At 42.9% G+C, this 25,662-nt stretch overlaps 1 long non-coding RNA gene and 1 other non-coding gene across 2 annotated transcripts in view; one reads left to right on the top strand and one right to left on the bottom strand.

Moving 5' to 3' along the window:
• The window catches only part of LOC128596031 (uncharacterized), a 70,033-nt gene that overhangs the window by 7,761 nt on the left and 36,610 nt on the right, over positions 1 to 25,662 (top strand). The window lies entirely within an intron of this gene.
• Positions 25,480 to 25,586, bottom strand: LOC128597809 (U6 spliceosomal RNA). The gene has a single exon (XR_008383367.1). It is a non-coding gene; the product is annotated as a U6 spliceosomal RNA (small nuclear RNA).

The raw sequence follows: 25,662 nt of genomic DNA, 5'->3' as shown, positions 1-25,662 counted from the left end.
GTTTCTGAGCTTAACTGTAGTTACTTTCTTACCCCAACTCTGCCACTCAGCTGGATTCCTCTATCTAGGCAGACAACTCTGAGTATCGTGCTTCATATTGGTCTTCTGTGAGTGGGGTGAAGGGCATGGTTATCTGGCAGTTTTACCTGCTGTTCCATGCATGTCTATCCAGTGCTTATTTTCTCCTTCCGCAAACATTCCGTTAATGCCATGGGCATTCAGTACACTCCTGTAAGCAGGGGTAGGGGTGGCACACAAGGTCAATTTAAGTGGCAAGCCAGGTTTACTGCTTTGCCACAGGAGCCTTTACAGCCAGAAGTGAACAATTAGACATACTCGTTTCCTTTTCTCACTATGTATCACAAGCTGTTCCTGATACCCATTTGCTGTAAATAACAATGTCTCAGAAAATTTTTTGGAGGAACTGAAATGAACCATAGAAACCAGATTGTTCTTTTCCTACCACACAGCTGGGATAGACTGGTTGAGTAGCTTGTACTTGCTGCCCTGGCTTTGTGGTAGGGTCACATTAGAAAAGCACGTATAACCCTAAGATTTGGGTGCAAAGATAGTAACTGAAGCATTATTTTAAGAGCAGAAAGGAAGTAGTTATAACCATGTGCTGATAAGGACAGAGTGCCAAGTGAATGGCGCTCAACGTTATTAAGTAAAAAATGCAAATTATAAAAGAGTGCAATAGTATGATTCATTTTGATAAATAAATGGATACATCTATTTATTTATACATTATTTTCTCTGGTAGAACAGAAAAGCATAAATAGTGGTTTATCTTTTATTGGATATACTAGGATAGTGAAGAAAGAAGTTCTTTTTTTTTTTTTGAGACAGTCTCAAGCTGTCACCCAGAGTGCTGGGGCATCATAGCTCACAGCAACCTCAAACTCTTGGGCTTAAGTGATTCTCTTGCCTCAGCCTCCCAAGGAGCTGGGACTACAGTCACCTGCCACAATGCCTAGCTATGTTTTTGTTGTGTTGCAGTTGTCATTGTTTAGCTGGCCCAGGCCAGGTTCGAACCCGTCAGCCTTGGTTAAGTGGCTGGTGCTGTAGCCACTGTGCTGCCAAGCCAGCCCTCATGTTTTTAAAAGAACAATAAAATACCACCAAAATTTTCCTGAGAACTGGGTGGTGCCTGTGGCTCAGTCGGTAAGGTGCCAGCCTCATATATCGAGGGTGGCGGGTTCAAACCCAGCCCCGGCCAACCTGCAACAAAAAAATGGCCGGGCATTGTGGCGGGCACCTGTAGTCCCAGCTACTCGGGAGGTTGAGGCAGGAGAATCGCTTAGGCCCAAGAGTTGGAGGTTGCTGTGAGCTGTGTGATGCCACGGCACTCTACCGAGGGCCATAAAGTGAGACTCTGTCTCTACAAAAAAAAAAAAAAAAATTTCATGAGAACTTAATCACAATAAAAACAAGCCAGATAAAGCAATGTTATACAGATTTCTTTGACATTAAATGTGTTTTTTTTTGTTTGTTTGATTAGAGATTGAGTCTCACTTTGTCACCCTCAGTAGAGTGCTGTGGCGTCACAGCTCTCAGCAACCTCCAGCTTTGGCATCACAGCTCACAGCAACCTCCAGCTTTTGGGCTTAGGCGATTCTCTTGCCTCAGCCTCCTGAGTAGCTGGGACTACAGGTGCCTGCCACAACGTCCAGCTATTTTTTGTTGCAGTTTGGCCGGGCTGGGTTCAAACCTGCCACCCTCGGTATATGGGGCCAGCACCCTACTCCTTTGAGCCACACATGCTGCCCAATGTATTTTTTTTTTTTAATCTTCCTCTTTGTTATTACCAGTGCCTCCTATCTCAGACTGCTGTCTTTGTATACACACACTCATCTCTCATTTGGTTAAATTCATCTGGGGAATAAAGGGCAAAAAGACATTTCTGTTTATTAACTTTGAAAAGTAGATAAATAATTGATAGTCCCTGGAGTCCCTGCATAGACTATGGACAACAGGCCCTTTGGGCAGTCTTCCTTCTCAGTTTCCAATGTCCTATTCATCCTTTGGCATTAAGATAATCATAAATAATAGTGGTAAAATACAATTGTGACTGTTAACAGACAAATTCTAATTTGTGACTAGACATTTAAAACTGGAAAATTTTGAAGACTATAGTAGGCCAGTTATTCATAAAGTTTCAAAAGTTGTTGACTGGATCTCTAGACTTCTTCAATTAATTATTATTATTATTAAATCATAGCTGTGTACATTAATGTTTATTATTTTTTAATATTGTGCTCTTTACTAAATAATACTAAATGTACTATATAGGCAAACATGAAATGTTATTATAGCCTAAATTTTAAAAAAGGTTTGTTGAATGAGAGGCCATGAATGTCAGTCATTAACAACAGAAGAGCAAAATAGTAGCTCTTAGCTTCTTGGGTCTAGTGGGGTGGGGTTTGCTATTACAGGACTAACAGAGTTTATTTTTACCTTTTTTTTTTTTTTTAGAGACAGAGTGTCACTTTATCGCCCTCAGTAGAGTGTTATGGCGTGACACAGCTCACAGCAACCTCCAGCTTCTGGGCTTAGGCGATTCTCTTGCCTCAGCCTCCCAAGTAGCTGGGACTACAGGCGCCCGCCACAACGCCCAGCTATTTTATGTTGTAGTTTGGCTGGGGCTGGGTTTGAACCCACCACCCTTGGTATATGCGGCCAGCGCCCTACTCACTGAGCCACAGGCGCCGCCCCTATTTTTACCTTCTTTTTTATTTTTAAAGATTTAAAAAATTTTTCAGATTGATAAAAGGGTACAAACGATTAGGTTACATTGTTTGCGTTTGTTAGGTTAAAGTGTAAGTTGTAGTTGAGCCTTTCACCCAGGCAGTGTGCCATACATTGTGCAGGTTAGGTGAGAGCTTACCAAATCCTCTCCTCCCCTCTTTGTCCTCCCAAGGACTAACAAGAGTTTTTGAGACCTGTTAGTTCCCTTACTTCTTCTTTTTTTCTTTTTTTTTCATTGTTGGGGATTCATTGAGGGTACAATAAGCCAGGTTACACTGATTGCAATTGTTAGGCAAAGTCCCTCTTGCAATCATGTCTTGCCCCCATAAAGTGTGACACACACCAAGGCCCCACTCCCCTCCCTCCGTCCCTCTTTCTGCTTTTCCTCACCCTCCATAACCTTAATTGTCATTAATTGTCCTCATATCAAAATTGAGTACATAGGATTCATGCTTCTCCATTCTTGTGATGCTTTACTAAGAATAATGTCTTCCACTTCCATCCAGGTTAATACAAAGGATGTAAAGTCTCCATTTTTTTTAATAGCTGAATAGTATTCCACATAGCTGAATAGTGTACATATACCACAGCTTGTTAATCCATTCCTGGGTTGGTGGGCATTTAGGCTGTTTCCACATTTTGGCGATTGTAAATTGAGCTGCAATAATCAGTCTAGTACAAGTGTCCTTATGATAAAAGGAGCACTCAAGCTAGACCTCCCATTTGATCCTGCAATCCCATTACTGGGCATTTACCCAGAAGTTCCCTTACTTCTAATGGGGTTTATATCATCACACGTAAGAGTATCCTATCTCTATACATTTATGAAAAGTAAGGATCTCCACTTTCTGGCTGACCTCTTATCTCAGAATGTCTTTTTCTCTATCCCCAAATTATTGTTATTATGTTTTTGAGCCAGGGCCTTGCTCTGTCTTTCAGGATGGAGTGCAGTGGTGCCATTATAGCTCACTGCAGTCTTGAATTCCTGGGCTCAAGTGAAGCAATCCTCTTGCCTCAGTCCCCCATGTAGCTAGATCTTTAGCCATGCACCACCATACCCAGCTAAGTTTTAAATTTTTGTAGGGATGGGGTCTTGCTATGTTGCTTAGACTGGTTTTGAATTTGCTGTGGCCTCAAGCGATCCTCCTGCTTCAGCCTTCCAAAGTGCTGAGATTACAGATGTGAGCAACCATACTCTCAGCCTATCCCCAAATTATTGGCACACACTGGTGTGTAGAAATAGATACATTCTTTTTTTTTTTGAGACAGAGTCTCACTTTGTTGCCCTTGGTAGAGTGCAGTGGCATCACAGCTCATGGCAACCTCAAACTCTTAGGCTTAAGCGACTCTCTTGCCTCAGCCTCCCACATTCAGGTGCCCGCCACAACGCCCGGCATTTTGTTTTTTTAGAGATAGGTCTCATTCTGGCTCAGGCTAGTCCCCAACTCCTGAGCTCAGGCAATCCACCTGCCTGCCAGAGTGCTAGGATTACAGGTGTGAGCCACGGTGCCTGGCCTGATGTATTCTTAAGAGTCAACACAGCTCAGCGCCTGTGGCTCAAGCGGCTAAGGTGCCTTCCACATACACCTGAACTGGTGGGTTTGAATCTAGCCCGGGCCACCAATCAACAATGACGGCTGCAACCAAAAAAAATAGCCAGGTGCTGTGGTGGGCACCTATAGTACCAGCTACTTGGGAGGTGGAGACAGGAGAACCGCTTGAGCCCAGGAGTTGGGGGTTGCTGTGAGTCGTGATGTCACGGCACTCTACCCAGGGTGACGGCTTGAGGCTCTATCTCCAAAAAAAAAAAAAAAAAGTTCCAACAACGCCATTCTTTTCATTTTATTTTTTGATGCCCACTTGCTCCATGCTTATCTTTTCTTTTTTTTTTTTTTTTTTTTGTAGAGACAGGGTCTCACTTTATGGCCCTCGGTAGAGTGCCGTGGCCTCACACAGCTCACAGCAACCTCCAACTCCTGGGCTTAAGCGATTCTCTTGCCTCAGCCTCCCGAGCAGCTGGGACTACAGGCGCACGCCACAACGCCCGGCTATTTTTTTGGTTGCAGTTAGGCCGGGGCCGAGTTTGAACCCGCCACCCTCGGTATATGGGGCCGGCGCCTTACCAACTGAGCCACAGGCGCCGCCCCATGCTTATCTTTTCTTTCCAGTGATGGCACATGTTCACAGCAGGGCTTCTGTAATAATGTAATAAATAGTAGTAACAGCTAACACTTAACCACGGTGGACCAAGCACTATTCTAAGTGCTTTACATGTACTGCACTATTTTCATCTTCTCATCAACCACATGAGGCCTGTACTTTTATTGGCCCCCTTTTTCTGAAACAGAAAAGTCAAAGCCATATAGCTAATGTATGGCAGAGCTGGGTACACAGGCTTGAGAGCCAGGTGCTCAACCGCTATACTACACTACTTTTCAGAGATGGTTTGCGTTAGAGTGTGAAAAGTAACCATTGTTTAAATTCCTTAGGGGCTAAAAGAAGAGATGGAGTAAGTCCCGTAAATTACTTTTTGCATTTTTCCCTTTGTATGTATATGAAACTTTGGCCCCTTACCTTTGAAGCTAGTAGATAAATGAGCACATTATGGACACTAAAAACTTTTCTCTCCTCCAGAAGCTACTACAAGGAGTACCTGAAAGCTCCTTATCAAAGATAGAGTTCAGGCTCAGCGCCCATAACTTAGTGGTTAGGGAGCTGGCCACATGCACTGAGGCTGGTGGGTTTGAATCCGGCCAGGGCCTGCTAAACAACAATGACAACAATAACAAAAAAATAGCCGGGCATTGTGGCGGGCAACTGTAGTCCCAGCTACTTGGGAGGATGAGGCAAGAGAATCGCTTAAGCCAAGAGTTTGAGGTTGCTGTGACTTGTGATGCCATGGCACTCTACTGAGGGCAACATAGTGAGTCTCTGTCTCAAAAAAAAAAAAAAAAAAGATCACTTCTTTAAGAAATCCTTGTTGGCTGGGTGTTGGGGGCCACACCTGTAATCATAGCACTCCAGGAGGTCAAGGTGGGTGGATCACTTAAGCTTAGGAGTTTGAGACCAGCCTGAGCAAGGATAAGACCCATTTCTACCAAAAATAGAAAACTTATCTGGATATTGTGGCAGTGTCTCTAATCCCAGCTACTCAGGAGGCTGAGGCAAGAAGATCACTTGAACCCAGGAGTTTGAGGTTGCTGTGAGGTAGGCTGATGCCACGGCACTCTAGCCTGGGCAGCAGAGTCAGACTCTGCCTCAAAAAAAAAAAAAAAAAGTCCTTGTTGAAACACTGATATTCTGCCTAGGAGGGGTAGCACACTAAGCTACTTTTAACCTGGAGATTCATTGATCAATTTAGGTCACTTACCTTGAAATGCCAAAAGTGGGCAAGAAGGAATGAATGAATTTTCTTTCCCTTTGAACTTGGAAAGCTCCCTACCCTGGAGGGCTTTCTGAGAGACCTTTGCCAGGTTTGTTTTTATAATCATTTATATCTGTCTATTAAGAGTTTCTGAACTGTATGGGTCTATAATAGTCTAGGATCCCAGAATAGGAAAGAAACACACTTGATTTGTACAGGAATCCATACTTGCTTACTCTAGTCCATTTAGCAGCTCAAGCCAGGTCAGCTGGCAGATGAGCCACAGACACCCAAGACACAGATGAGGATAGATAGCATAATTATATATAGGAACAAGACAGGAAAGGTCAGCTCAGGGAGGGTATAGAGGTCTTTTAATGGCTCAGTGAGTAGGGTGCCGGCCCCATATGCCGAGGGTGGCGGGTTCAAACCCAGCCCCGGCCAAAGTGCAACCAAAAAATAGCCGGGCGTTGTGGCGGGCGCCTGTAGTCCCAGCTGCTCGGGAGGCTGAGGCAAGAGAATCGCGTAAGGGCGGCGCCTGTGGCTCAGTCGGTAAGGCGCCGGCCCCATATACCGAGGGTGGCGGGTTCAAACCCGGCCCCGGCCGAACTGCAACCAAAAAATAGCCGGGCGTTGTGGCGGGCGCCTGTAGTCCCAGCTACTTGGGAGGCTGAGGCAAGAGAATCGCTTAGGCCCGGGAGTTGGAGGTTGCTGTGAGCTGTGTGAGGCCACGGCACTCTACCGAGGGCCATAAAGTGAGACTCTGTCTCTACAAAAAAAAAAAAAAAAAGAGAATCGCGTAAGCCCAAGAGTTAAGAGGTTGCTGTGAGCCGTGTGACGCCACGGCACTCTACCCGAGGGCGGTACAGTGAGACTGTCTCTACAAAAAAAAACAAAAAACATAAAAAAAAAAAAAGAGTCTACTATTTTAGGAATGACAATCAGGCTGCTTAGAGACCTTACATTGGCATTACCCACTCCCATAGAATATGGATAAAAGATTTCTTTGCCATATCTAGCTTCTTAATATAAATGTTTCTTTCTTTTCTTTTAGAGATAGCGTCTCACTTTGTCACTCTCAGTATAGTGCTGTGGTGTCACAGCTCACAGCAACCTCCAGCTCTTGGGCTTAGACGATTCTCTTACCTCAGCCTCCCAGTAGTTGGGACTACAGGTGCCTGCCACAATGCCCGGCTATTTTTTTGTTGCAGTTGGCTGGGGCCGGGTTTGAACCTGCTACCCTCAGTATATGGGGCCAGTGCCCACTCACTGAGCCACAGGTGCCACCCATTTTTTTTTTTTTTTTGAGACAAAGTCTCACTGTTTCCCTGGGCAGAGTGTCCTGGGATCATCATAGCTCACAGCAACCTCAGGAATGGTTGGGCTCAAGTGATCCTCTTGCCTCAGCCTCCCAAGTGGCTGGAACTATAGATGTGTGCTATTATACCTGGTTAGTTTTTCTATTTTTGGTAGAGACAGGGTCTCACTTTTGCTCAAGCTGGTCTCAAGAAAACCTGAGCTCAAGGGATCCACCCACATCAGCCTCTCAGTGCTGAAATGATAGGTGTCAGCTACTGCACCCAGGCTCAAGATGATTTCCTAAGGTCTCTATAGCCTAGGGATTCAGTGTTTATGGGATTTGCATTGTTACTACATAATCTCATTTGATTAGGTAGGGGTAGAAGAGAGGATTATAAATAGCCAAGAAGTATAAAATCTTTGATTCTCTGTAGCTTTTAAAAAAGAGGCTGAGGGCGGCGCCTGTGGCTCAGTGAGCAGGGCGCCGGCCCCATATGCCGAGGGTGGCGGGTTCAAACCCAGCCCCGGCCAAACTTCAACAACAACAAAAAAATAGCTGGGCGTTGTGGTGGGCGCCTGTAGTCCCAGCTACTTGGGAGGCTGAGGCAGGAAAATGGCCTAAGCCCAGGAGTTGGAGGTTGCTGTGAGCTGTGTGACGCCACGGCACTCTACCGAGGGCAATAAAGTGAAACTCTGTCTCTACAAAAAAAAAAAAAAAAAAAAAAAGAGGCTGAGAGGGCGGCGCCTGTGGCTCAGTGAGTAGGGCGCCGGCCCCATATGCCGAGGGTGGTGGGTTCAAACCCAGCCCCGGCCAAACGGCAACAAAAAAATAGCTGGGCGTTGTGGCGGGCGCCTTTAGTCCCAGCTACTCGGGAGGCTGAGGCAAGAGAATCATGTAAGCCCAAGAGCTGGAGGTTGCTGTGAGCCGTGTGACGCCATGGCACTCTACCGAGGGTGGTAAAGTGAGACTCTGTCTCTACCAAAAAAAAAAAAAAAAGAGAGGCTGAGACAGAAGAATTGCTTGAGACCAGCCTGGGCAATATAGTGAGATCCTGTCTTTACGAAAAAAATAAAGTAGCTGAACATGGAGGCACATGCCTATATTCTCAGTTACCTGAGAAGCTGAAGCAGGATGATCATAATTGCTTGAGCACAAGAGTTTGAGGTTGCCCTGAGCTATTGTGATGCCACTGCACTCTACCACCCAGGTTATGAAATAGAACATAACTAGGACCCCAGTAATATCTTACTGTAGTTTTAATTTGTATTTCTTTGATAACTAATACATATATACCCACATACATAAATATGTGTACACATACATGTGTGTCTGCATATACATGTTTTGCCATTTGGATGTTCTCTTTTATGAAATGGATTTTTGTTTTGTTTTTGAGACAGAGTCTCATTCTGTTGCCCAGGCTAGAGTGCCATGGTTTCAGCCTATCTCACAGCAAGCTCAAATTCCTGGGCTTCAGGGATTCTCTTGCCTTAGGCTCCTGTGTAGCTGGGACTACCAGTGCCTGCCACAGTGCCCACCTAATTTTTCTATTTTTAGTGGAGATGGGATGGGATCTCACTCTTGCTCAGGCTAGTCTCAAACTCCTGAGCTCAAGTGATCCTTCCACTTCGACTTTCTAGATTAAGTGGCTTTTTAAGTCTTTCGCTATTCCTCCCCTTTTAAAATTATATTGCCTTTTTATTATTGATTTGTGGAATTCTGTATATATGGATCTGAGTCCTTTCTTGTATATATGCACTGCAAATGTCTTCTCTTTTCACTCTTTTATTTTTATTTATTTATTTATTTTTTAGAGACAGAGTTTCGCTTTATGGCCCTCCATAGAGGGCTGTGGCATCACAGCTCACAGCAAACTCCAACCCTTGGGCTTCAGCAATTCTCTTGCCTCAGCCTCATGAGTAGCTGGGACTACAGGAGCCCGCCAGAATGCCCAGCTATTTTTTTGTTGCAGTTTGGCTGGGGCTGGGTTCCAACCCGCCATCCTTGGTATATGGGGCCAGTGCCCTACCCACCAAGCCACAGGTGCCACCCTCTTTTCACTCTTTTAATGGTGTTTTTTTTTTTTTGAGACAGAGTCTCACTCTGTTGCTCAGGGTAGAGTGCTATGGCGTCCTAGCTCACAGCAACTTCAAACTCTTGGGCTTAAGTGATCTTTTTGCCTTAGCCTCTCAAGTAGCTGGGACTACAGGTGCCTGCCACAACACCCGGCTATTTTTAGAGATGGGGGTCTCACTCGTGCTTAGACTGGTCTCCAACTCCTGAGCTCAGGCAATCCAACCTTCTTAGCCTTCCAAAGAGCAAGGATTACAGGTGTGAGCCACCCCACCCAGCTTCTTTTAATGGTATCTTGATGAGTAGAAGTTCTTAAGGAAATCTAAGTCATCATTTGTTCCCTTTATGGTTTGTGCTTTTTGTGTTTTACTTTAGAAGTCATTCCTTGTCCTCAAATGCATGAAGATACTCTCTTTTGTTATCTTTTGGAAGATTCAATGTTTTGTCTTTCACATTTATGTCTCCATTCCTTCTGGAATTTAATTTTGTGCCTGGTGTGAGGTAGGAGTCATAGTTCATCATTTTTCCATGTGAATATCCAGTTGACCTGCAATGTGGTAAAAAAAAAACCATCTTGGGCGGTGCCTGTGGCTCAAAGGAGTAGGGCACTGGACCCATATGCTGGAGGTGGCGGGTTCAAACCCAGCCCTGGCCAAAAACTGCAAAAAAAAAAAAAAAAAAAAAAAAAAAAAATATATATATATATATATATAAATAAAAAAACAAAAACAAACAAAAAACCCCCCATCTTTTCCCCTCTGCCCTGCAATGGTATCATTATCATACATTAGAAGAGTATACATTTGTGGGTCTACTTCTGAGCTGGATGTTCTTTTTTCAACTGGTCTGTTCGTGTGTCTTTATGCTTTAGTTGGCAAAAGTTTGTGCTATAACACACTGACTTAATTGCTGTCACAATTTTATTTTAATATTTTTCCTTTTTCAGGCCAAGTCTGTCAGAGTCTAAGCTGCTATACTTTTATAAATTTTGCCATCTTATTATATGTATACTTAGTGTACATCTTGTAGCTTTGCTTTTATTCTTTAATGTTATATTGACTATTTTTGGCCCTTTGTGTTTCAGATAAAATAATATTTGTCAATTTCTACAAAAAATTGCTGAGATTTTGATTAGAATTACATTAAATCTATAGATAGATGTAGGGAAAATAGCCATCTTTTTTTTTTGTAGAGACAGAGTCTCACTTTATGGCCCTCGGTAGAGTGCCATGGCCTCACACAGCTCACAGCAACCTCCAACTTCTGGGCTTAAGGCGATTCTCTTGCCTCAGCCTTTAGCTGGGACTACAGGCATCCGCCACAACGCCCGGCTATTTTTTGGTTGCAGTTTGGCCGGGGCCGGGTTTGAACCTGCCACCCTCGGTATATGGGGCCGGTGCCTTACCGACTGAGCCATAGGGGCCGCCCAGAAAATAGCCATCTTTATAATGAATTTTTGTAACTAAGAATATGTAGTATGGCATATTTCTCTACTGAATACAGGTTTTCTGTAATGTCGTCTTAATTTTTTTTAGTAATATTTTATGGTTTTCTGTGTAAAAGTCTCACACATCTTTTATTAGACTTAATTGTAGGTATTAGATATTTTTTATTGCTAATGTAAATGGTATATTTACACTCTCATTTTTTTTCTCCCTGTCCTAATGTTAAGACTATTGACAGGCACTTCATCATGAAAGATAAAAACCTAGCAATGATAGTAGGAATAGAAGCTTACGGAAGAATCAGTACCATTCTTTAATCTTGAATTAAGTCTAAATCCACCTATAAATAATTTAACAATTCAGCTGGTATTTCATTCTTTTTAAAGTATCAGACTTAATTTTCCCTTTAAAGGTGGGTAGAAGGGACTCCAGAAATCTATTTAGGTGAGGAAGGAAGGCATCTCCTGGGCAAAACTCATCCTAAGGGAGCTGGAGCCAGGCTGGGCCCAATTGACCCTGTAATGAGCCCTAAGGGAGGGAGACCATGTGGTGTCAGTCACTCATTTTTCTTCTAGCCTGGGTGCCCATGGACTCATGTCTTACTTCCATCCTTTAGAAGAAGGCAGGGCTGCAAGTAAAAATGTACAGAACTATTTTAGTGGTTGTATTAGTCAGGGTTCTCCTAGAGATGGAGACATATGAGAGGGGATTTATTAGGGAGGCTGAGAAATCCCACAATAAATCCCATCTGTAAGCTGGAGACCCTGGGATGCTGGTAGCACAACTCAAATCTATGTCTGAAAACCTCAGAACCAGGGAAGCTGAGGGTGTGATTCTCAATCTGAGGCTCAAGGTCTGAGACCCTGGAGCACTGATGGTGTAATTCCTGGAGTCCTAAAGCCAGAGAGCCTGGAGTTCTGATGTCTGATGGCAGGAGAAGGAGAGTGTCTGTCATCCTGCTTAGAAACCAAGGAAATCCTTTTCTCTATTTTTGGGTTCTATCTGGTGCCAACCCACTCAGAAGGTGGGTCTTCCCCATTCAGTCCACTGACTCACACACCATATTCTCTGCAAACACCCTTACAGACAGACCCAGAAGTAATGCTTTACCAGTCCTCTAGGTATTTCTTAAACCAGCCAAGTTGGCACCTAAAATTAACTATCAGTGGTAATTTCAGAAAACAAAACATAAGCTTTACTCCTTTGTTACCCCTTTAATATATTACAAAAGGAGGGCATTGTCCCTTACCTTATAATAGAGCTCCTGTGTTTTTGGCACCTTATGGCAGGGCCTACCAGAGGTATGCCCAGGGCCAGCAGGAGCAATGATAGCAGCAATAGAAGCTTACATTTATCAAGTGCCTGCTCTGTGCTATGCACTATTCTAAGTACTTAAGAAAAATTAACTCGCTGGGGGTGATGGCTCATGCCTATAATCCTAGCAATTTGGGAGGTGGAGGTGAGATTATTCCTTGAGGCCAGGAGTTTGAGATCAGCCTAGGTAACATAGCAAGGCTCTGTCTCTATAAACAATAAGAAAAATTAAAAAAAAGAAAAAAGAAAAAAATTAGCTGGGCAAGGTGTCATATGCCTGTAGTCCCAGTTACTTGGGAGGCTAAGGCAAAAGGATTGCCTGAGCCCAGGAGTTTGAGGTTACAGTGAGCTACTGTACTATAGCCCAGGCAACAGAGTGAGGCCCTGTTCCCTCCCCCAAAAATTAAAATTAGAATTAAAAAAATAAAATATTAACTTATTGAATCATCACAACCACCCCCTTGAGGTAGTTAGATAATATTATTTTTCCTAAAGGCAAAGACTAAGGCATAGAACAGCTAAATAACTTGCCCAAGGTCACACAGCTCATCAGTGACAAAGCCAGGATTCTAACCCAAGCTGGCAGGCACCCAGCTACTTTCAGGTAGTAGCAGCAGATGTGGACTAGAGGAGGAGAAAAAGAATAAACTGGGGCTCCCTGTTCGTCTGGCCAGAAGCCAACTGTACTTGCTTTTCAACACTTGTGGGGCTGTTTGAAAAGGGGTAAGGGGCTAAATTAGCAGTTAAGGTCAAGACAAGTGAAACATAGGTGAGATAATTAGAATTTGATCTTTAGATCAGATTTACAAACTTAAGACACATTACACTTAATGTTTTTTGAATTTTGTTACCTTAAAATTTCCTTGGAGTAAGTGGAATCACGACTTCTGGTCTACTCTTTCTCTGAGGTGACAGGCACATCTATATTTAGACTGATAGTCATGCTTCTGTGGTGATGGATCAGTGTGTGCCTCTCCAAATGGCCGTGCATTGAAACGTGCGTATCTTCATGAAAAGATGAATCACCAATATTGTAGATTCCATATACACACATTAGAAGGACTTCTCTACAAATGTACTTATTAAGAAGATAAATTGGGGCTCAGCGCTTAAGTGGCTAAGGTGCCTGCCACATACACCTGAGCTGGCGGGTTCAAATCCAGCCCAGGCCTGCTAAACAACAATGACAACTACAACCAAAAAAAATACTTGGTTGCTGTGAGCCATGATACCATGGCATTCTACCCAGGGCCACATCTTGAGGCTCTGTCTCAAAGAAAAAAAAAAAGAAGATAAATTGGCTTGGCACCCATAGCACAGTGGTTATGGCGCCTGCCACATGCACCAAGGCTGGTGGGTTCAAACTCAGCCTGGGCCAGCTAAAAACAACATTTATAATTGCAACAAAAAAATAGCTGGGCATTGTGGCGGGCGTCTATAGTCCCAGCCTGGGAAGGCTAAGGCAAGAGAATCAATTGAGCCCAAGAATTTGAGGTTGCTGTGAGCTGTGATGTTACAGTACTCTACTGAGGGCAACATAGTGAGACTCTGTCTCAAAAAAAAAAAAAGATAAATTAACATTTGTACTAGGACCATAGATAGCCACTTGGACAAGTGTCTGTTAGCTAATGTAAGCAGGTGGCCTCAGATTCAGCTATATCATGAACAAAATGAATTGAAGGCTTCAGAGGACTACTGCCTGGGAACCATTTGTTTTGATGAAGAACATGACAATTTCTTCTACTGACACAAATCAGAAACTGGGATTTTCTGTAACTCCATCCTTTCTTTCACCTCCTCCCTCACATGTTACCAAGCCCTACTTACTCTCTCTCTCTCTTTTTTTTGTAGAGACAGAGTGTCACTTTATGGCCCTCGGTAGAGTGCTATGGCCTCACACAGCTCACAGCAACCTCCAACTCCTGGGCTTAAGCGATTCTCTTGCCTCAGCCTCCCGAATAGGTGGGACTACAGGCGCCCGGCTATTTTTTGGTTGTAGTTCAGCCGGGGCTGGGTTTGAACCCGCCACCCTCGGTATATGGGGCCGGCGCCTTACTGACTGAGCCATAGGCGCCGCCCCTCTCTCTCTCTCTTTTTTTTTTTTTTGAGACAGAGTCTCAAGCTGTTGCCCTGGTTAGAGTGCCATAGTGTCACAGCTCACAGCACCCTCAAACTCTTGGGCTTAAGTGATTCTCTTGCCTTAGACTCCCAAGTAGCTGGGACTACAGGTGCCTTCCGTACTTACTCTACTCTTTTAATAGCTTTCAAATACGTCTTTTCTTTTCTACTTCCATTGCCACTAATAGTTTGTACTCTATTTTTTCACCTGGTTTAGACAACAACTTCCTAAATGCTTTGTTCTTTTCTATAATTAGTCACCTTCACTGTTGCCAAAATATCTTCATAAGGCATGAAGCCCTTATGCCACTTTCCTACTTAGAACTACTTCAATGACCCTCATTGCTTGGAGGATGAAATCTGATGTTCAGGCACTAATCTATGGAGCTTCTTCTTTTTTTTTTTTTTGGCCGGGGCTGGGTTTGAACCCACCACCTCCGGCATATGGGACCAGCGCCCTACCCCTTTGAGCCACAGGTGCCGCCTCTCTATGGAGCTTCTTAAGAATTGTCCCTGCCTCTCTTATGAGGCCCCATCTCTCTGAAGTCCTTCACCTGGGGTACTAGCCATACCAGATCTCTCAGGGCTCTTGGAACCCATAGTCTCCTTTTAGATTTGGTGCCTTGGTTGTGATGTTCCTCAAATGCTTTTTCTTCTACCCCTCTTCTCACTCTTGTCCTTTTGACCAACTCTTAGCTTTCCTTAGAGATTACCCTCATACTCTTCTTGGGTAGTCAGGCTTAATACACTTCTGCAAGTATCTTTCTTACCATGTTGAACATGTAAAGGTCCATTGTGGTCATTGGGGTCCTTGAAGGGAGATCTTATTCCTCATTATATCCCCAGTGTACCACAGGCCCTTTTCAGATATTTGCCAGATGAATTTTTCTATCCAACAATCTACTCATTTTTTCAACTAATTATTTTTTGAGCACTTGCTATATATACAAGGCATTGTTGTAGGTACCAAAAATGTGTGGTAAACAAGACACAAAATCCGTATTTACATGGAGTTAATATTCTCATAAACTTACGTAAACTTATGTTCTAGTCTTATGTCTTCTAGGAAAGATGGGCAAAAAGAAAGAAACTGGAAATATATCAGGTGGTTATAAGTGCTAGGCAGAGAATTAAAGTAGAGTCATGTGACATAATACAGGGGTGAGATCTGAATGAACTATAGGCAGTACCTGGGTTATGAACAAGATAGGTTCTGTTGCTGTGCCCATAGCTCAGTGAGTAGGGCGCCAGCCACATACACCGAGGCTGTCGGATTTAAACCCAGCTTGGGACAGCTAAACAACAATGACAACTGCAACAAAAAAATAGCTGGGTGTTGTGGTGGGTGCCTGTAGTCCCAGCAACTTTGAGGTTGCTGTGAGTTGTGGTGCCATGGCATTCTATCAAGGGCGACAAAGTGAGACTCTGTCTCAAAAAAAAAGAAAAAGGCTCTGTGGATTTGTTGTTAGGTTGAATTCGTATGTAAGTTGGAACAGATACATTTACCTAGTACCTGTAATAGCCTCCATTTGTAAGCGCAAGTTGTACATAAGTCAGATGTTTGTAACTCAGGGACTGCCTGTACTCTTACAAAGATCAGAATAAAGAACATTCCAGGCAGAAGGGACAGATAATACAATAAAATAAAAAATTGCTAAAGGAAAAAAAAAAGGCCTTAAGGTAAGAATGGGGTGATTTTTTTGGGTTTTTTTTTGAGACAGAGTCTCACTTTGTTGCTCTCAGTAGTACAGTACCATGGCATCATAGTTCACAGCAACCTGAAACTCTTGGGTTCAAGTGATCCTCTTGCCTCAGTTTTTCTATTTTTAATAGAGACAGGGTCTCACTTTTACTCAGGTTGGTCTCAAACTTGTGAACCCAGGCAACCCACCCACCTTGGTCTCTCAGGGTGCTAGGATTACAGGTGTGAGCCACCATGCCCAGCCAGAATGAGGTGATTTTTATAATAAATAGGCTAAATCCAGGGCAATAAGGGGCACAGTGAAGAAAATGCCTCTAAGGGAGACAGAACTAGAATAGATCACAGATGGTTTTAGAGCCAAAGGTAAATAATTCTTTAAAAAATAGTAGATATTGGTGGCACCTGTGACTCAAAGGAGTAGGGCACTGGCCCCATATGCCAGAGGTGATGGGTTCAAACCTGGCTCTGGCCAAAAATTGCAAAAAAACAAACAAACAATAACAACAACAAAAAACCCTAGATATTGTTGGCAGCTGCTGATAGCAAAGTAAAAAGGTCCTGTTGTTCACATCTGATGCACAAAAATACTTAGGAATGTAGAGGGCAGTTACCTCCTTCCCATTTCACTTGGAGCCAAGCTATCTATGTCAAGATGGCCTATGTGAATGAGCCGCCCAGCAACAATTCACTTGGGTTTCCAATTTTCTTTGGGCCTTTAGTTTGCCCAGGGCACACAATTAATATAACCATAAGAATGTGAACACTTTCATTTGCTCTGAAATGTGCTTATTTCAACCTTTACAATGGGAAGGTTACTTTTCAGCTTAGTATTTTTTTATTTCCCTTCTGTGCTTCCTGAAAAACCAAGCGCTATATCTAAAACCCCATGATGCACTTTTGTGAAGATCATAGCCATGTGCATGTGCATCCATGTGGGCCATGGCTGAGGGTTATGCAACAAAAGCTGTTCCTCGGGCATTTGGCTCCTGCAGGAGGCTATGCTTTGGCAACACCAAAGCTCATCACAGGTAGGCTGAGCATGGACTCACTGGGCAAGAGTTGTGGCTCAGGGTAGCTTGTTGGTAGGCTTTGTTCTTACTCAAAGAACAAAGAGAATTGTTTCCTCGAAGACGGGTTTGGGTGCAAAAGGCGCAAGAGAGTTCTGTCTCGCCCCTGCCACAGTCATGATGTGCTAGAGATCCACAGTTTTCATTTTCCCCTGAGGGTGGATGGGCATCATAAAGGAGATCTAGTCTGATGGAAGTGTTCACATTCCCATGGTTGTATTAACTGAGTAGCTTGGCCAGACCAAGGCCATTTCTAGACAACATAAGAGCACTTGCTATAGCACATGATCAAGTTTTGTTTTATTGTATTTCTTCTTTAATTTTTTGTGGCAGTAATTGACCTTCTAGAAAACTTGTTTGACCATACACTATAGTAATTTAAGATTGAAAGGAGTTTTGGATCTCTAAACTTTTCAGGCAAGGCAACTGAGGCCCAGAAGGATTAGGTGTTTTCCCAGGGGAAGAGAATGTGTTGGTGTCAGAGCTGTGTTTGACAGTCTTTGGTTCCTGACTTTTAGGGTAGTTCTACCCCCAGTAATACTGCCTCTAATCATTTAAGGGAGGTAGCAAAGTAGTGACCTGATGAGGTTCTTTTTTAGGTAATAGTATGTATGGTGTTTAGAGATAGGGTCTTACTCTGTTGCTCAGGCTGGAGTACTGTGGCATGATTATAGCTGACTGCAGCCTTTAGCTTCTGGGCTCATGTGATCCTCCTGCCTCACCCTCCTGAGTAGCTGGGACTATATCTGCCAATATATCTGGCCTTTTTTTTCTTTTTCTTTGGGTTTTTTTTTTTTTTGATAAAGCAACATGTTTAATGATACATTGTTCTTCACACGGATGATTACTGAGACTTTTAATCTATAATCCAGGAATATACAATCATGCAGCTCAGACCAATTAGCTAAATCTAAAATAAATGACTTCTTACCACAACTACCCTGTTAACACTGCAAACCCTTTCTGCAAAATGACCCTAATCTCACATGAAAACAATTAGTGTAGGGGACTCAGAAACCTAGCTTTGTAGCCAAAAGTAAAAAACAAAGGAAAAATAGCAATTCAGCGGTTAGTTGGTGAAAGCAGGAGACTCAGTGTCCTTCACTGTGCTGCTTTGCTCTCCTTACTCTTGCTCTTTGTCCCGCTTCTTTAGCCCATCCATGTTAGCTCTCAACGGGTTTGAATAAGCCACAGGAGGATAGCGGTAACACCAATCTTACCCAACATTCACTATTATGCTGACTCTGCCCACAGTGCTGATCTTCTTTTTCCCATCTGTAGCTCTCAACAGACAAGGGATCCTCCTGATTCAGCCTCCTTCGTTGCTGGGATTATAGGCATAAGTCACTGTACCTGGCTAATATTTAAATATTGAGAGATTACATGTAAGAATGTGGATTTCTCTTCAAAGACTTGTGTCCACACTTCTTCTACTTGTTTTTTTTTTGCGTCCACACTTCTTCTACTTGTTTTTTTTTTTGCATCCACACTTCTGTAAGGCATTAACAGTGGCTTTTCCCTTATACAAGTTATATACGCCCCAGCCCACCATAAAAGTCACTATTTTTTATTGCCTCTGAGATATTGAGGCTGACTGTTAGCTGCCATTTATGGTCAAACTTGTACTGTTGTAGAATTAAGAGGAAAGTAAGCTATTTCTTATACCCCTATCTCTATTAAAGATAGTAGATAGTAGTAAGATAGTAGAATTAAGAGGAAAGTAAGCTATTTCTTTTCTTTTCTTTTTTTCCTTTTATTTGAGTAAGCTATTTCTTATACCCCTATCTCTATTAAAATGGAGCTATATTTCAAGAAGAAGTGGATATTTAAAAAGTAAACTGTTCACCACCACCATGTTGTAATTCCAGCATTTTGGGAGGCTGAGGCAGGAGGATCACTTGAGACCAGGAGTTCAAGACCAGCCTTGGCAACATAGGGAAACCATGTCTCTACAAAGAGAAAAATTACCTGGGGCATGCTTGTACACAAGAGGATCTCTTGAACTCAAGAATTCAGGGTTATAATGAGCTGTATTAGCACCACTACACTTCAGCCTGGACAACAAAGTGAGATCCTGTGTCTAAAAAAAATAAGGTAAAGTGTTTCAGGGTCAAAAGAATACAGCTCAAATGATATTATGAAACAAATATATTTGGCACTAGTAGGCATTGGAGGTTGCAGTTCTTGTGCTAAACTCTAACACCATAATCAAAATAATTTTGGATATGTCTATGAAGTTGCAATATACCTTTGATAAGTTTTTAAAAAATTTCAAAAGACTTTTAGAGATGGAATTTTGCCATACTGCCTAAGTTAGAATGCAGTGGCTATGTACAGGTGCAATCAAAGCATAGTATAGCCTCGAACTCCAAGGCTCAAGTAATCCTCCAGCCTCATTCTCCTTTGTAGCTGGGACTACAGGGTGTGCCCCTGTGCCCAGCAACTTTGATAAGTTTTGAAAGAAGATTTTCATAGCATAGAGGGGAGAAGAGAAATAAAATGAAGAGAATGGGACCCTGGGTTCCTCCCCTATCCCTTAATAGAGCTGTTATAACTTGAGATGTGTTTGTTTAGATACTGAGTGAGGGAGTCCAAAAAACTCTTCATTAAGAATCTCCTTGTGGGCTGGGCGAGGTGGCTCATGCCTGTAATTTTAGCACTCTGGGAGGCCAAGGTGGGTGGATGGCCTGAGCTCAGGAATTTGAGATGAGTCTGAACAAGAGTGAGACCCATCTCTACTAAAAATAGAAAAAGTAGCTGGGTGTTTGGCAGACACCTGTAGTCTCAGCTACACAGGAGGCTGAGGCAAGAGGATTGCTAGAACCCAGAAGTTTAAGGTTGGTGTGAACTATGACACTCTACCTAGGGCAACAGAGTTGAGACTCTGTCTCAAAAAACAAACAAAACAAAAGAAAACAAAACAAGAATTTCTTTGTGTAAACTTTAAACAGGATTATCTTGAACTGTTCTAGTATGATCTGACAATCATGGGGAAGTCAGAACTGAAGGCTGTTTACCGAAATAATAATGAAATTGTGGTGGCGCCTATGGCTCAGTGAGAAGGGTGCAGGTCCCACATACGGAGGGTGACGGGTTCGAACTCGACCCCGGGCCAAACTGCAAACAAAAAATAGGTGGGCATTCTGGCGGGAGCCTGTAGTCCCAGCTACTTGGGGGCTGAGGCAAGAGAATCGCATAAGCCTAAGAATGTGGATTTCTCTTCAAAGACTTGTGTCCACACTTCTTCTAAGAGGCAAGAGAATCGCCTAAGCCCAAGAGCTGAAGGTTGCTGACCCTATGGCACTCTACCCAGGGCGACAAGGTGAAACTTTGTCTCCAAAAAAAAAGGAAAGAAATTGCTTGAAAGAAATGCCCTGTATTATTCTGAGAAATAAATTGCATATAAGCAACACCCGTTCCACACTCATGGTTCCTTGAATAAAAGGTGCTGTTTTATCTATCCAGTATTGTGAATAGTGCCATTTGCAGGCTGATTTCTATTTGAAGTTTTTTTTTTTTTTCCCTTCTGATCTCTGCTTCTAGCTATCCTTTGACTCTACTAACTAATCTTTCTTTTGTGAAGCCAGGGGCTCTGTAAGGTTAAAAATAATTCAGCAATATTGTGTTGAATATAATTGAAATGTCATGAGCTATCTACAGAGCAGGAGAACCAGTTCTCTCTTGTTTCTATTGGTGTAGTCTGTTTACTTTTCTGGTACCGTCACTGAAGCTGGGGTTGAGAGATCTGGTGAGGAATGTTTCCTCTGGAGTTTCGACAGGCACAGCTATTTGTCACTGTCTTAGAAGCAGCTTGGCTATAGGTGAGGCTATAGCTGCCCATAGCTGCCTTCATGGGAGAGATAATTATGGTCAGTAACCTGTCTGAGGTTACCTCTTGGCCTTACTCTGCACCCAAGCTCGGAAGTCTTCTATTTCTGTGTGTTCACATCAATAATTTCCTTACTTGCTTTCTAGAAGTGAATCCTCCTGTGGTACTGGTAAAGAAACTGAAGATTCTCAATCAGGCTTTTGCCTGGCTGAATATGGGGTTTAGAAGTAGAGTCTTTGTGGCAGAAGGAATAAGGACAGAGAGGAGTCATTGTCCTTACAATACCAGACACATGACAAAACCAAACATAATGCCCACCTCCTCTCTGACTCACCTACCCAGAGCATGATTAGCCTGGAGGGTTAGTGGCAAGCAGGTACAGATGCTCCCCTACTTACAATGGGATTCCATCTCAATAAACCCATCATACACTGAACATACATTAAACTGAAAATGCATTTAATACACCTAACCTACTGAACATCATAGTGTAGCCTAGACTACCTTAAACGTGCTCAGAACATTTACATTAGCCTACAGTGGGGCAATATCATCTCTAACACAGGGTCTGTCTTATAATAGTATTGATTAATTCACATAATTTGCTGAATACTGAAAGTGAAAAACAGTATGGTTGTATGGGTACCTGAGGTACAATTCCTACTGAATGTGTACTGTTTCTGCACCATCATACAAGTTGAAAAATTCTAAGTGGAACCATTGCAGGTCAGGGACCATCTATCTGTATTTGATTTAGTGAGGTGGGGGCCTGAATCCTCTCCCTTCCTACCCTCATTATCCCATGATTACTCCTTTTCCAGAGGACTTAGAAGCCTGGAGATCTCAAGATACACATTGGCCAGTGAAGTCTGTCTTGGCCTTGTGAAACCTTTATAACTTGAATGGCCTAATGAAATAGAGCTTGTGACTGACAGCAAGACTTTTCAGAAGTTTGGAACACTTATTGACTTAGCCAGGAATTTAGTAGGTTGAGGATTGTCAAAGAGTCATCAGTGACTTCAGTGTCCAGAGGGTAGGCCCATAATTAACCCAGCCTCCTTGACGTAGACAAACCTAGAGCAGATTAGGGTGGTGTTGGATGGTCCCTACCCTGAGCCTTGTCTGACTCTCCGCAGGGAGAGAATTCCCAGTGAAATTATCAGGGATAGAATGTGGACAGATTATGAAATACTCCTTCTGTTCTGTACCTCTTCAATGTAAAAGGATAATGGAAAAAAAATCTCAGTTGCCTTACCTGTGTTGTCCACATTAAAGAAAGAGTTATATCAGTCATGGTGAGTTAATATATATACCAATATAAATGTTGTTTTATTCCTTTTTATTTTTTTAAATATTTATTTTTGAGACAGAGTCTCACTATGTTGCCCTGGGTAGAATGCCATGGTGTGACAACTCACGGCAACCTCAAACTCTTGGACTTAAGCAATTCTGTTGCTTCAGCCTCCCAAGTAGCCGGGACTACAGGCCCTCGCCACAAAGCCCAGCTATTTTTTTTTCTGAGACAGAGTGTCAAGCTGTTGCTGTGGGTAGGGTCACAACTCATAGCAGCCTCAGACTCTTGGGCTTAAGCAATTCTCTTGCCTCAGCCTTCCAAGTAGCTGGGACTACAGGCACCTGCCACAATGCCTGGCTAAGGCTATTCTTAGAAACCAGGTCTTGCTCTGGCCCAGGCTAGTCTTGAACTCATGAGCTCAGCAATCTATTGCCTTGGCCTCCCAGAGTGCTAGGATTGATTACAGGTGTGAGCCACCACACCTGGCCCCCTTTTCATTTTTATATGAATTATTTGGCTTGTACCTCATATTTAAAACATCAAACATAATACACTGTCATATTTGAATATGAATACTACTGATGTTTTAATAATAACTGGCATTTTTATTATGTGTTTAGCACCATGGTGTATCATTTTAAATTATGTGTGTATAGCATTTAAAGTGTATAGTGACTAAAATAATTACTCTTGCTTCATGTGGCCTATATAGTATGTGCCAATTTAGCAGATGTGGTCATTCAACTCACAAAAAAATGTAACTCACTTTAATCTGCCAGAAATCACAGACATCACAACCTTTGAGTGGAATTGAAAGAGGTGTAACATTGTCCATGAATGGTGAACTCTTTCCTGCCTTCTCCCCTCTCCTCATTCTACCTCCTATCCCCTCCTATAAGCTTGGCATCGTTTTGCATAGTAGTTTCATCCAGCAAAAGCCCAAGTAAACAGTGGGTCTCAATCCTGTGTGATCTCTTTCCCCTGCCCCATGGTCCAGAAATGAGATGTGGTCCAGGGAAGAGCTAGAAAAGTGCCAACTGAGACATGTCAGGATTCTCCTTTCTTTTTGATACTCTCTGGTTGTATCCTCCCACAGAAGAAGTTGGCTCGTTCTAAAGTCACTTGTGCCATTCCTGTGCCCTCTTTGCACAAGGCTGTGTTGTAACTACTTCAACCTCCCCTTGTCTGCCGGTACAGATATTTGTGACCCAAGAAGATAGAGGATAAGGAGGCTTGCCATGGGACTTGCTTGGAGTCCTCCATAGTAAGTAGATGTCACAAGAGCTGGGTGGTTGGTGCCAGCTGGTGGGAGCATCAGGGCCACCTCACTTAGGCCCCTGCCATTGGAGCAAGACTGGTGTAACTACTTCTGCATGTCAGCCTGAAAATTATAAGGAAGATGCCCCACCCTGTGCTCTTAAAAGCATTGAGGTTGAATGTTTCTAGGTCAGCAGCAAAAGACAACAGCCAGGATAGGCTCAGGAAGTATATCTGAGAGTTAGGACAATGGTGTTAAAGATTAAATCAGAAGAGTTCTTACACACAGAATTGGATTTTCCTTCTAAACAGGGACAGCTGTAGCTGAACCTCCTCTTGTCTGTCCTCTCCTACTGTTCACCACCCCCTTTTTTCTGGTCTCCCCACTGAGGAGAGGAGAGATGGTGCTAGCTTCCAAAGTAGCCTTGTAGCATAGGAGGACCGACTCTGCCTTGCCATCTTTTACATTTCCTATGTAAAATTTTAATAGTACTTTAACAGAGTTTTTCTAAAGATCAAAGGCCACGCACTGAATGGGACTCTGTGGTCTCAGAATTTAATTTTTTTTTCTGCAGCACCTCTTGCTCCATCCCCATAACCTTAAGTAGATGAAATATTGGGCAAAAGGTTCAAATAATCTGTTGAGGAAGGAATCTCGCCCTCTCATATCCAGCCAGGAACTTTTCTCTTCCTGTAACTTTCCACTAGTAGTTTGAGGACTACAGCTGATAACTCTGACACCTGGTGGTTATTTCTAAAACTGCACTCTGGAAAAATTGTTCACTTTTATCATTTTTTTACTTTTTAAATTAAATTAAATTTTTTTTGGTAGATCTCTATGGTCATACTTTTATGATTTTTAGTTCTTTTTTTTTTCTTGAGACAATGTTACTTTCTCACCGTCAGTAGAGTGCCATAGCATCACTGCTCACAGCAACCTCAAACTCTTGGGCTCCAGTGATTCTCTTGCCTCAGCCTCCTGAGTAGCTGGACTACAGGTGCCCACCACAATCCCCAGCTTGTTTTAGAGATGGGGGGGGGTCTCATTCTTGCTCAGGCTGGTCTTGAACTCTTGAGCTCAGGTAAACCACCTGCCTGGGCTTCCCAGAGTGCTAGTATTACAGATGTGAGTCACTGTGCCCGGCCTTATTTTTAGTTGTTTTGGTTCTCCACTTCCAACTTCGATGTAAATAAACATTTTATAAGTTGGTATTATTAATTGAATTATTTATAAGTAAAATTCTTGCAAATGCATTCAACAGAATACCCTTGGGTAGAAAAATTCTGAAAGATATACCAGAAGCTATATAAGGTGATTCCCTAGGAAGTGCAGCTAGGTATGGGGAGGGAGGGAATTTATTTTACTTTATATCCGTTAGTTCTCTCTGAAATCTACAGGGTGGCCATAAAGTTCATATGCAATTTAAAATAGTGTGCAGTTTTATTTTATTTATTTTTTATTATTTTATTTTATTTTTTTAGAGACAAGCCTCAAGCTGTTGCTCTGGGTAGAGTGCTGTGGCATCATAGCTCACAGCAATCTCCAGCTCCTGGGCTTAAGAGATTCTCTTGCCTCAGCCTCCCAAGTATCTGGGACCACAGGTGCTTGCCACATTGCCCAGCCATTCTTTGGTTGCAGTTGTCATTGTTGTTTGGCAGGCCTGGGCTGGATTTGAACCTGCCAGCTCTGGTGTATGTGGCTGGTGCCTTAGTCGCTTGAGCTACAGGCACCGAGCCTAGTATGCAATTTTAAATTGTACGTGAACTTTATGGACATCTGTATTTTATTTTATTTATTTTTTTATTAGTTTTTTGAGACAGAGTCTTATTATGTCATCCCTCAGTAGAGTGCTGTGGCATCACAGCTCACAGCAACCTCAAACTCTTGGGCTTAAGTTATTCTCTTTCCTCATCCTCCCAAGTAGCTGAGACTATAGGCGCTCACCACAATGCTCAGCTATTTTTAAAAAAAATATGGAACACTTCCCAAATTTGCCTGTCATCCTTGTGCAGGGGCCATGCTAATCTTCTCTGTATTGTTCCAATTTTAGTATATGTGCTGCTGAAGTAAGCGCTGCTCGGCTATTTTTTTGCTGCAGTTGTTTAGCTGGCCTAGGCTGGGTTTGAACCTGCCACCCTCGGTGTATGTGG

The sequence above is a fragment of the Nycticebus coucang genome, chromosome 10 (genome assembly GCF_027406575.1).
Source record: "Nycticebus coucang isolate mNycCou1 chromosome 10, mNycCou1.pri, whole genome shotgun sequence".
In the NCBI taxonomy this organism is placed as follows: domain Eukaryota; kingdom Metazoa; phylum Chordata; class Mammalia; order Primates; family Lorisidae; genus Nycticebus; species Nycticebus coucang.
Note: the sequence above shows the minus strand (reverse complement) of the source record. Positions and strands in the feature narration are given on the sequence as shown.